The sequence below is a fragment of the Pipistrellus hanaki genome (genome assembly GCF_964339955.1).
Source record: "Pipistrellus hanaki genome assembly, chromosome: 3".
NCBI classification, from domain to species: domain Eukaryota; kingdom Metazoa; phylum Chordata; class Mammalia; order Chiroptera; family Vespertilionidae; genus Pipistrellus; species Pipistrellus hanaki.
The window spans coordinates 27,170,375-27,183,333 of record NC_140505.1 but is presented as its reverse complement, the minus strand read 5'-3'; the positions used below and the strand labels follow the sequence as shown (position 1 = coordinate 27,183,333).

Genomic DNA, 12,959 nt, shown 5'->3' with positions numbered 1-12,959 from the left:
CTTCACTTTCACTAACTGTGATCAAGTAATTTATGGTTATTAATTAGTGTCGTGGGTGTAGGTCCGTAATTCATTAATTTGCTGAACAAATAATAAGCGCTGGTTTATGCCAGCTGTGAGATATAGCACTCCTCCAATAGCCCAAATACTCTGCATATGGAGCACATATTTCATAGCTCAGGGAGATGCTCTGCAAACATACATAGTACACAAGTAGATTACATAGTATGGGTGTTAGGTGTTATGGAGAGAAACAAGAGAGTGAGGAGGATGGGGAGGGCCAGCAATCAGGGCAATGCTGCAGTTTCACAACAGAAGTGACATTTGAACAAAGACTTGCTGAATGTGAGGGAAGGTGTGCCGTGACTGGGAGAGGAGGATTTCAGGCAGAGGAAGCGCCTGTGCAGAGGTCCTGAGGTAGGAGCTAGCCTGGAAGTCGGGGACAGCAGAGGCCAGTGTGAGTTGGGGGATAGGTAGCAGTTGGCCCATGAGGTCACAGAGGGAACAAGGGGGCAGCTTGTGCAGGGCCTGCTCTGCCATCAGAAGGACTTGGACTTAAAAAAAATTAATAGACGTTATTGTTTAGAGCAGTTTTAGGTTTCCAGAAAAACTGAGCAGGACAGAGAGATTCCACATATCCCTTCCCCATCTCCCAAGTTTACCCTGTTATCAGTATCTTGACCTGTGGTACACTTGTTATAACTGATGAGCCAACATTGACGTATTATTAACTAAAGACCAGAGTGTACATTGTGTTGTACACATTCTGAGCATTTGGACAAATCCATAATGTCACTGCCCCCCAAATCCTCTGTGCTCTGCCTGTTCATCCCACACTCCCCCAAGCTCCTGGAAGCCCCCGATCGTTTTTACTGACTCTGTAGTTTTGTCTTTTCCAGGATGTCATTTAATTGGAATCATGCAGCGTTTTCAGATTGGCCTTTTCATTTAGTAATATGCATTTAAGGTTCCTCCATGTCTTTTTTTGTGGCTTAATAGCTCGTTTCTTCTTAGCGCTGAATGGTCTTCTATTGTCTGGATGTACCACAGTTTGTTTATCCCTTAACCTACAGAGGACATCTGGATTACTTCCAGGTTTTTGGCAGTTATGAATAAAGCTGCTATAAACATTTGTGTGCAGGCTTTTGCATGGACATACGTTTTCAACTCATTTGGGTACAGCAAATTTATTCAAGGAATGTGATTGCTGGATCATATGGTGAGAGGATGTTTAATTTTGTAGGAAACGGCTACACTGTCTCCCAAAGTGGCTGTACCATTCTGCATTCCTATTGGTCCACATCCTCACTAGCATTTGGTATTGTCAGTGTTGGACTGGTGCCTGATGGTGCATAGGGTAACCCCTTGTTTTCATTGCATTTCCCTAATCTTCTATGATTATAAAAGTGTAGTATGCTAATTAGACTGGACATCCTTCTGGACTTCTGGATGATCTTCTGGATGAAGCAGGGGCTGCAAGAGAAGCTTGGGTCCTGGGTGCCAGAGGGAAGCGGGTGCCGGCAGCGGGGGTGGGGCGGGAGGGGAAGGAAGGCCTACTCTTGCACGAATTTTGTGCATAGGGCCTCTAGTCACATTTACTGTGGAGCACCTTTTCATATGCTTAGTTCCCATCTGTATATCTTCTTTGGTGTGGTGTCTGTTCAGGTGTTTTGCCCATTTTTGAGTTGGGTTGTCTTTTTTGTTGTTATTGTTGTTATTTTTTTTATTGTTGACTTTTAGGAGTTTTTTGTATGTTGTGGGTACAAGTCCTTGATTGGATGTGTGTTTTGCAGATACCTCCTCCCAGTCTGGGGCTTGTCTTTTCATTCTCTTAAAGGACTTTGGCTTTTGCTGAGTGAAATGGGGCGCTTTTGAGGATTTTGAGCACAGGAGTGATGTGACAGGTAAATTTTAAACATGAAGTGAGACATTACAGTTATAGTAACATGGGAGAAATGTAATTCCTAAGTATACACTGGCAGCTTATTTTAACTGATGAATGTCAGTTCTTCGAAGTCAGTGGTCGGCAAACTGCGGCTCTCGAGCCACATGCGGCTCTTTGGCCCCTTGAGTGTGGCTCTTTCACAAAATACTACGTGTGCGCGCGCACATACAGTGCAGTTGAAACTTCGTGGCCCGTGCGCAGAAGTTGGTTTTTGGCTCTCAAAAAAAATTTCAATCGTTGTACTGTTGATATTTGGCTCTGTTGTCTAATGAGTTTGCTGACCACTGTTCTAAGTGATTTTTTTATTTTATTTTATTTTTATTTTTATTTATTTTTTAAAATATATTTTATTGATTTTATACAGAGAGGAAGGGAGAGAGATAGAGAGTTAGAAACATCGATGAGAGAGTCATCGATCAGCTGCCTCTTGCACACCCCCTACCGGGGGTATGCCCGCAACCAAGGTACATGCCCTTGACCGGAATCGAACCCGGGACCCTTCAGTCCCCAAGCCGATGCTCTATCCACTGAGCCAAACCGGTCCCGGTTTTTTTAAAAACTTATTTCCCAGATATGGACAGCTACACATCTTCACAGCCACAGCCCTATCTTTTTCAGCCCACTCTCTGCTGACACTTAGGAGTGTTGAGAGAACGGCCTTTAGCCTTTTGATTAGAGTTACAATGAAAGTCTCAGCTGGCTGCCGAGCTCGTGCAAGTGGCTTTCACAGAGCGAGTATTCCAAGCTGTGAGCATTCGCCTCGCCTTTCCCTCCAGGGAGGGTCTCAGCTGCTATTTATAGAGGCCTGCTTCCCAGCAAATGCCCTCAGCTGTTTCCTACCCCCTTCCTTATTCAGGTTCTTTTTCAAGTGAAGGCTCCCTTTTGCTTCCCAGTTTCTCCCCAAAGTCAGCCAGCCTTCTTTCACAGGCTGCCATGTGGGTTAAAATAGAACTTTTTCCCTAGGTGGTCAGTGTTCCACCTTCCGGCTCCGAGGCTTTAACTTGCCTTCAGTGCAGCTTCTCAGGCAGTTTACACACAAACAGCTCCTTTAGGCAGGAGGGTCATACACAAGGCAGTGGGCTGCTCTCTAGCTCCCACTCTGGCCCCCCAGTTTCATTGTGTGTGGAGAGGCCATGGGAAAGGGGTTCAGAAGCAAGCATGAATAGCTAGGGTGGGACAAACAGGGACAGGCAGGCCTAAAACCCTCTGAGACACTGGAGAACATAGATGTAAATAGTGGGACACCCTCCGTGGCTGTAGGACAGGAGCTGGCATTTTAACCTGCGGTGCCTTGGTCACAGGTAGGCCTGTTAGGTTGTGACACTCAACCACTACCGGCGTCCCCTTCAGAGAGCTGACTGCAGGTGTTCCTCCCTCCCAGAAGGTTCTCGGCCCTGTTGCCACACTGACACTATAAGAACACATAGCAGCCGAAACCGGTTTGGCTCAGTGGATAGAGCGTTGGCCTGGGAACTGAAAGGTCCCAGATTCGATTCCGGTCAAGGGCATGTACCTTGGTTGTGGGCACATCTCCAGTAGGGGGTGTGCAAGAGGCAGCTGATCGATGATTCTCTCTAATCGATGTTTCTAACTCTCTATCCCTCTCTCTTCCTCTCTGTAAAAAATCAATAAAATATATTAAAAAAAAAATAAAAAGAACACACAGCAATTCCTGCTCTAGATATTTTTTAGCACCTTCCCCCCAGCCCACAGGCCTTTTCCATAGGCTTTCCCACGGATGGACAGCAGGAAGATACCACCCACCATTCTGACAGGTGTTCAGCAGGAGGGGAAATGTGGGGCAGAGGATCAGAAACAACATAGACACTGAGCTTAAGGAGAAAATGAAAGTGGCTCAGATTTACAAAATGCTATGCCATCATATATGGGCTGTTTTCATTAGGTCACCAGCATGAGAATGGGAGAGGAAAAAGAAGATGATTATTCATTTTTGAACAGGTGACAACTTCAGGTAAGGAAGTTCTCTGACCATGAGGCCCAATTTAAGTTGTCCTATGAATTCGTACTCTTCTGGTTTCTTGTATCAAGATCCTTCGAAGCATAGGAAGTGGCTCTGCTTAAAGAACGTTCTGAGACATTGACTGTGGCCCATCCCCTGGGTTTCTGCTTCCCTGGCGTACTGATCACAGCCAGAGAGCTCTCACTCGATTAATACACATCCGCCTGTGTTGACCTGACATTATTGGGGGAACAACATGTAACCTCAGTGGAGAAGTTTATTCTAGGTTGTCTGAGGCAATGTTTTATGCTTACATTTAAAGAAAAATCCATTTTTGGCGATGGTATGAATTTGGAAGGTTACACTACCATTTCTGAAGGACTTAAAATGTGGGAACCAAACCTCAGGGGACACATGAGTTAATTTAAGCTGGGCCTCTCCTTGACATTTCACATGTCTTGGATATCTGAATTTAGTTTGGGAACTGGGGATTTTGTACATTCGTGTTTCTTATTGCCCTTTATAACTTGGCTAGTTCCATACTGACATTTTATTTTTCCCCAGATGATTGCAGCATCCATGCAAGATTTGGGCTTTTGGATAGGTTGAAGAAAGAAAGCAAAAGAAAAATATATTCTGTTAAAGTCTTAAGTTTCTTTTAATAAACTACTTTTGATCCTAGGCTATGCATATTGGGAAGATATGTAGCAGCTAAATCCTTGCAATTTCTGCTGGGTGCTTCATTTGTTTCCCGTTAGATTTAGAGGAAGGGCTGCACAGTAGGCTGCCAAGGGAGCACTATCGACCTACATTTCCACTCCATTGAACATTATTAACTGTGAATGAGCACAGAGCGCTATGCAAGTGCTCAATCCCTGACCAGCAGAGAGCTGCAATCTAATTAAAATAAAGCGGTGGCTGCCAGGTAATTAAAAATTAGATGAATCAATAAGTGCTAATTAGGCTTTTAGAAGATGAGCTCAGGATGTTAAACAGAGCATTGCGTCTTGGCCTGGAGTGGTGGAGGTTGGCCCTGCAGAGACCCCAACACACTGATGGCCCAGCTTGCTAATGACTGGGAAGGCACCGTGGGCTGAGCAGGACATTTGATTGGAGTTCTTCTTTTTTGTGTTAATCCTCACCCAAGGTTATCTTTTCCATTGATTTTTAGACAGTGGAAGGGAAGGAGTGAAGGGGAGAGAAGGAGAGGAGAGAAGGAAAGAGAGAGAGAGAAAGAGAGAGAGAGAGAGAGAGAGAGGGAGGGAGGGAGGGAGGAAGAAAGAGAGAGAGGGAGAGAGAAACATTGATGTGAGAAAGACACATCAATTGGTTGCCTCCTGCACCCCCTGGGGCCAGGATCCAACCCGCAACCCAGGTATGTGCCCTTGACTGGGAATTGAACCCAAGATACTTCAGTGCTAAAGCTGATGCTCTAACCATTGAGTAACACTAGTGAGGGATGCTGCTCCTTTAAAAAAATATATTTACTTAATCATACTTGCATGTGGTACAAAATTGAAAGAGTAAAAAAAAAATTAAAGAGCAAATTTCCTTCTTCCCCTGTCCTCTGGGCCCCATTTCCTTTCCCTGGAGGCAAGCAACCTCTGTTCAAAGTATCTAACATGTGCTTCCCTAGATATTGCATGCATTTCTGAACACCCACATGCATTTTCTTCTTGCCTTTTTTTTTTTTTTACACAAAAGGTAGCATGTAATAGGTACTATTCCCTATGTTCCTTTACCCTACTTCCTATAACATCTATAGTAATAAAAGGGTAATATGCAAATTGACTGAATGACCAAACAACAGAATGACTGCCCAGACAACCTTCTAGATGACCAGACTATGACACCCACTGGCGCCAGGCCAGCCAAGGTGGGTGCAATGCAATTGGTCGGGGGGCCCAGCCATCACCCCATGATTGCCCTGCCCAGGCCACTGACCAGCGGGCTGTGGTGAGTGACCGGGACCACCCTCTGTGAGGGCAATCAATGGCAGAGCCCTGGCCAGGTGGGCGGGGCCTACCTCTTTGGGGTGACCGATAGTGAGGTTCCTGGACTGTGAGAGGGCACAGGTCAGGCTCTCAGACCCCACCCCACCAAGTGCATGAATTTTGTGCAATGGGCCTCTAGTATCTATTATATAAAAAGCTTGTGGTCATCACGCCATCACACCATAACGATCAATCAGCAGGAGGCTGCGTGTGTGGCAAGCGTTGCTGGGTGGGCGGGGACTTGACTCTGGAGGACTTGACCAGAGGCTCGGGTGGGTTTCTGGGTCCCGCCTCCCACAGCGGCAGCAGAGGTGGCGGCCTCTTTCTGGGTCCCACCTCCCATAGGACTCTGGGTCCTGGGTCTTGGGTGATTTCGTGCGCTGGGCCCCTAGTCAGTGTACAAAACTGCCTCTTCTTAAAAGACTGTGTGGTGGGAGGTGTTCTGTTTTGTGTAGGTCCTATAATTGATTTAATCCTTTTTCTAAATTATATCCCATCTTCTGCTGGGACACTGGGTTTTATTTTTAACTATACCTACCACCAGGAAACTAAGTAGGTTTGGGTCACAGCAGAAAACATCTTGCTAAACAGAGGTGATTGGAAGAGTTTAATAAAGAGGCTATTTACAAAGTGTGGGCAGGGATAAGGACAACCTTCTAAGATGTGGAAGTATCCTGGGAAGCCACTGCCTCCCTAGGCCTGAAGGGAAAAATGGGGGAAGCAGGTTCCTGGAGCCAGTGAGAGCTTTAGCCATAGAAGGCTCCTGACAGGAGCTGTGGTCTTCAGTCAGGGAACACAGCCAGTGGTGTGATGGTAAAGGCTTACCAATGGGCTCTGCGGTGAGGATCCCTGGTTTGTAGTGTCTGTTGGTTCCTGGGGTGTAAACACTTCCATCATACCTGATTCCAAGTCCCCAAGGTGATGGTACTGAACGCAGAGTTGGGGTGGGAAGCGCATAGTCAGAGCTTGTGAGAAGCTCTAGCACATCCCTGCAGCTCAGCAGGGTGGCTGCCGGCCTGGTTCCTGTGAGGACCACCAGTTGGCTGAATTCCACCAGAAACCAATGCACTGGGGAGGGAGCCAGTTGCTGCAGTCCTCACAGGTCAGCATCCTGGAGCACAGAGCAGGTTGGTGATAGGTCAAGCTGAATAATTTTGGGCAGGTCATCTGTAAAAAAACAGATCTGCCTTGAATGTAGAACCTTTCTACACTAAGGTTCTCTCACTTCTCCGGGATTAGTGAATTCATTGGCCTAAGTGGGTAGATCATTTAGTCATGTTTGCTGACTATTTCATGGGACGTGCCATGAGCCCCTGCATTCAAGAAGTTTCTGTCCAACAGGGTAAGATAAGACACTCATCAGTAGGTCCACCTGCATGGTGGGGGCTGCAGACAGAACCACAGGTATTCAGAGGAGGTGATGCTTTGTAGTTGGAGCGATGAGGCTGTTGTTGGTGGCAGAGACCTGGGGAGACCTTTGTTCTGTAGTTGGGAATTGTTTTGCCAACGGGGGAAAAACAGAATATTTCTTTTTATTATTATTATTATTTTAAAAAATTGATTTATTTTACTGATTATGGTCTCACATAATTGTCCTTATCCCCCCATTCCCATCCCAACCCCTTCCCTACATATGCCCCCAACCCCCTGTTGTCCATGGCCACTAGCTAGGCCCATATGCATGCACACAAGTCCTTTGGTTGATCTCTCTCCCTTACCCCCACACTCTTCTACTTTCCCTCTGAGGTTTGAGAGTCTGATCGCTGCTTCTCTTTCTCTGGGTCTGTTTTTGTTCATCAGTTTATGTTGTTCATTATTTCCTCCAGATGTGTGAGATCATGTGATCCAAGAAATACCCTTGTAATAACCTAAACTGAGACAACCCATAATGGTTATGCTGAGAGGCAAATGAATCAGTCTGTACAGAAGATTTCTTTTTTTTTTTTTTTTAATATATTTTATTGATTTGTCCAGAGAGGAAGGGAGAGAGATAGAGAGTTAGAAACATCGATGAGAGAGTGTCATCGATCAGCTGCCTCTTGCACACCCCCTACTGGGGATATGCCCGCAACCAAGGTACATGCCCTTGACCGGAATCGAACCCGGGACCCTTCAGTCCCCAAGCGGACGCTCAATCCATTGAGCCAAACTGGTTTTGGCCAGGAGATTTCTTGAATAGCTGCCTACTTATACCACTACTTCCCTAAATATGGTCCTGGTACCATCAGCATCTTTGGGACCTTGTCAGAAATCCAAATTCTTGGGTTTCACCCAAACTTAGAGTTTAAACTCTGTGAGAGGTCCTAGTAGTCTGTTACTCCAGGTGATTCTGATGCATGTGTCCATTTGAGAAATAACTGTTATAATGCATCAGTGGTTCCAAATCAGCTGCAAATCAGTCAGATGGAGAATTTCAAACACACACACACACACACACACACACACACACACAACACACACACATACACACACACACACACACGACTTATGGGCTATATTTTATTTTATTTTATTTTATTTATTTAAAATATATTTTATTGATTTTTTACAGAGAGGAAGAGAGAGGGATAGAGAGTTAGAAACATCGATAAGAGAGAATCATTGATCAGCTGCCTCTTGCACACCCCCCACTGGGGATGTGCCCACATGCCCTTGACGGGAATGAAACCTGGGACCTTTCAATCTGCAGGCCGATGCTCTATCCACTGAGCAAAATCGGTTTTGGCTGGGCTGTATTTTAGACCTACTCAATCAGAATCTGTGAGAACTAGGGTTCTGGGAGTTAAGTGTTTCCCAGATAGTATAAACTAAGTTTTCTATACTCTGAGTTGTGGTAATACTGAACTTGTTACCACAGAGAACTGCCTATTCTCTTTTCTCATGCACTTTCTCTCTACACTTAAGACTCTCTGAACACTTTCAGAGTCAGAGAGAAGGCAGTTGGCGCTTTGTGTGGACTGAGGGTGGAGCTGGTTCTCAGTGTGGTGTGGGTATTAGAGGAGAGGAGAGGAAATTGGACAGCTGTGGAGGTCGCTGAAGTCTGACCTTAATATTGCTTCAGGACTTAGTTTTGTAGCAAATTCTGAATATCAGACACACCCTTTATAAAATATTTAATACAAAAGCTGTATTTGAAAGGAAAATTACAATAATTTTCGGACTGTCTCTGTCTGATTAGAGTTCTTGATGGAAAAGCCTAGTTCAGTGGCCGGCAAACCTCGGCTCGCGAACCACATGTGGTTTGTGAGCCACAGTTTGCCACTCTGTTGACTAATGAGTTTGCTGACCATTGGACTAGACTAAATGTTACCGTGTAGTTGGAAGCTATGAGGATTAGGCAACCGTGGCATATTGTATGCAAAGACAGTGGCCACTGGCCTAGTTTATTAGAATTGAATAACTAATGCTTGGAATTGCAGCTCAGGGATTTCTATTTCTACTCGGATTTCTACTACTAATCAAACTGTTAACTGATGGCTTTAAAGTGTATTTATGATAGATTATATCTGGACTTTGTGCAACTCTGAAGGCTTCAAAGAATCAAGTTACATCATAAAACTCCTTTCATTTCAACATACAGGTTTCCTCTGCTATTGGAGTGTAGGTTTCCTCTGAAACCTTTCGTCAGCTGTAGTGCATCAAGTGAAAAAGCCATAACCTTAGGACACATCTTGCTAATGGATGCATTAAGTAAATCAGAATAAAGCACAAATGCGCACACAGTTCAGAGGTATGGCAGCATGCTGCTGAGATGTTGAGTGTAGTTCCCTGGGAAGAAGCTTGGGGTTCCTACTCTTGCTTCTCTGGGTGTGAGCTGCATCTATAATTCCTTGCTGTAAAACAAATGCTGAATGCTATTTTTTTGTGCTGAGTGAGAGGTTGGATGAGAAATGCAGTATTTGTGGGGACATGAAGAGAACTTCTGTGTCAGGGTGGGCATTTTTGAGTTTTTAAGTGACAATGGACTGGAACATTATCCAAAAGGAACAAAACCCTGAAGGCAAGGTTTTTGCCATGGAGATAGCATTCAGCTTCTGAGATGAAGCAGTTGTTGAACCAATTCCAGAATATTCCTGACTCCATCCATGCTTTTTTGTTCCACCTCCAATGGGGACTGGCATAAGGTTCAGGTTTTTCTCCTCTAAGTGCTATTGGGTTTTGTGCTCTGTGTACCATTATTTGTTTGCACTTGAAGTCACCTTGACATTGGCACGCAATAGCAAGGTTGCATGGGTCTTTGCATGATTTAAAGCCAGAGGGTTTGGAAGCCATTTGCATTGCATAGGTCCATTTGCCAACATTCTTGTAGAACAAGCCTGAATCCTCAGCATTGAAAACCTGCTTTTCCATATAGCCCTTTTCATGTATAATGCTTAGCAGATATTTTTAAAAATTCTTCTGCAGCCTCCAGATCTGTAGGATCTGCTTTGCCTGCAAATTTAACATTTTTCCATGTGGTACCTATCACCTTTTGAAACCTGCAAGCCAGCCTGCACTAGCTGAGAAAGGTTTGATAGTTTCTTCACCCGGGGTAACATGACTGTAAGTTTCTTTGGCCTGTAGCCTCATAACAAAGCTGTCTACTACACTCTTTTTATTGGTTGTCATCTCAGAAATCCACTAATTTAGCTGCTTTTCCATTGCTGCATCACACACTTGTTACTTTAGCACTTTCTGGAACAGCTGCATGCATAGATCTGCAAATCTTTTTTTTTTTTTAAATGGATATATTGTTTTATTGATTCCTTAACATTGAATTCATGGCCAACAGTATTATAATTCAGGTCTTAATGAAGCTTATCTAACACATATTTTCTCTGTAAGATACATTACAGATTCTTGTGCTTAGGAACCCTAGGCAGTGCTTTAATACTGCTACTCTTGGGGGCCATTTAAAATGGTCAAGTCAACAAAAATGTAACACTAGTGAAAGGACATTTTTTTATATTCTGAGCTAAAGCAAGATGGTGCAGAGCATGGCCTTGGTTCACGTTTAGCTGGAGATGTGTGCATAAAGCAATTCAAAGTTTCCACTTCTATGTACATGTTCATAATGACTGAGAAAGTGTGGCAAGTACTGATTTTGGGGTTACACATACATTTTATCTAGTAGACAAATTTGAAAATAGAATCAGTGAATGAGGACCAACTGTATTTATATGGGTCTCTTGCAAAAAGTGTTATCAGTAACATTTTCAAGCACAAATATATATATAATTTTAGAATACAATTTTGTGGATTAAGTGGGAAGGCAATAAATTAAAGGAGAAAGAAATTAAGGTGAAACTTGTGACTTTCAAAGAAGAGCATGTTCATAATTTTTTTCTAGATGGAGGATGGGTATTATATCTTGTATTGAGAGTCATCCTTTTCCCATATAATAAAAGCCTAATATGCAAATTGACTATACAGCAGAACTGGTAATTATGACAGGCACTGACCACCAGGGGGCAGACGCTCAATGCAGGAGCTGCCTTCTGGTGGTCAGTGTGCCTCCACAGGGGGAGCGCTGCTCAGCCAGAAGCCAGGCTCAGGGCTGCCAAGTGCAGTGAGTGGTAGTGATGTGGTAGTGATGGGAGCCTCTCCTGCCTCCGCTGCAGGCAGGTGGTAAGGAGCCGGGGTCTGGAGGGATGTCTGACATCACCAGAGGGGTCCTGGACTGTGAGAGGGTGCAGGCTGGGCCGAGGGACCCCCGCCCCATGCATAGGATGTCATAACCTAATACTTTGCAACTATTTAACATGAATACTTTATATGTTAACTACACACTTGGAACATAGATTTTCAAAAAATTTTTTTTTTTTAGGGAGAGGAGCAAAATGAACTAGGAGGAAGCTTTGGTTTTTATGTTCTACTCTACTGTCGACAAAAAAAACCAACCCAAATCTGTTAAAATTTGGTGGGAAATATGTTGGCACTTTCTTTGAAGAATTTTTAAATTATAGGGGAAGAAAAGTTACATTTCCTCCCTCTTCACACCTCTCAACATGCTGATTTTGTTTTGATTTGTAATTCTAAAAGACCTGAGCACTTTGAAATGAAACCACAGTATTCCAGAGAACTGATGGAATGTCCTAATTTCTCCCTAGAGAACAGTACAAAAAGGCCTGAATGTCCTAAAAATGCTAGAAATCTGGATGATGATTTGGTGTAACTGCCAAAACAAAATTCACATACAGCAAAAAGCTCTTCTGATGTCTCCGGCTTTTCCCTCGATTTTCCTTGTAACTGGTACTGTTCCTGGTTTCCTTCATGTTTCTGGCCTTGGGAGGCTGTCCATAATTATTTACTTGTGTGACCGGTGGCGCCCACAGTTCTACCTAGGACCAAGCACCAGGCAGTCTGCGGAGCCGCACTCCCGCTCTTCACCTGTGGTGGAGGCCGCATGGGCCACTATTTCCCTCCAGCTGACTTACTCGCTGACTGTGTAATCGGCTATTTTCGTTAATCATTCATGAAGCACAGGCTCTGTATTTGGGAAAAGAAACGTTGCACTGTAATCCCAATATGCATAATTTATGTTGCTAATTATTTTAAACCATCGTATTAAAATGCTAACTCCACCCTCCCCTGAGCTCACGGTGGGGAAGAACTGAAGAAACACTGGGTTCTTTACAGCCCCTTCGGGGTTACTCAAGCCACCGAGGTCGGGTTCACCCGCGTTCCCCTGGACGGGGCAGTCTGTGCCCAAGGGGGCCGTGTCTGAAGTGGAGCACCAGGTACAGGGAGGAGGAGGAGGGCGCTCGTGGGCCGGTCTGAGGATGAGGACCAGGTGCCGGGAGGAGGAGGAGGGCGCGCGTGGGCAGGGCCAGGTGGGCGGGGTCCGAGGATGAGGACCCGACAGCGAGAAGAGGGGGTCTCGCGTGGGGCCAGGTAGGCGGCCAGACTGAGGACCGGAAGCGGGCGCGCGGGGGGCCGTGCGGGGCGCGGCCTGAATACGTCACTTCCGGCGCTCGCTCCAGTTCCTGTTGAGGGAAGGGGGCCGAGATTGGTGCAGCCCGGAGGAAGGAAAGAGGGTGAGGAGAGGCGGCGGCTGGGCGAGCGGGCGAGTGGCGGGGGC

The 12,959-nt window shown here is 45.2% G+C and overlaps 1 protein-coding gene across 7 annotated transcripts in view; it reads left to right on the top strand.

The window, feature by feature from the left end:
* Nucleotides 1-12,959, top strand: part of ARHGEF7 (Rho guanine nucleotide exchange factor 7) — a 132,766-nt gene that overhangs the window by 19,500 nt on the left and 100,307 nt on the right. The window contains exon 1 of one of the 7 annotated variants that reach the window (XM_084879821.1): nt 12,844-12,915. The exons of 5 other annotated variants lie outside the window; for them this stretch is intronic. The gene's annotated coding sequence lies outside the window, so the exon portion shown is untranslated. Of the gene's footprint in view, nt 1-12,843; nt 12,916-12,959 lie in introns of those variants that run through there. One more of the 7 variants, XM_084879820.1, reaches the window with a different exon arrangement.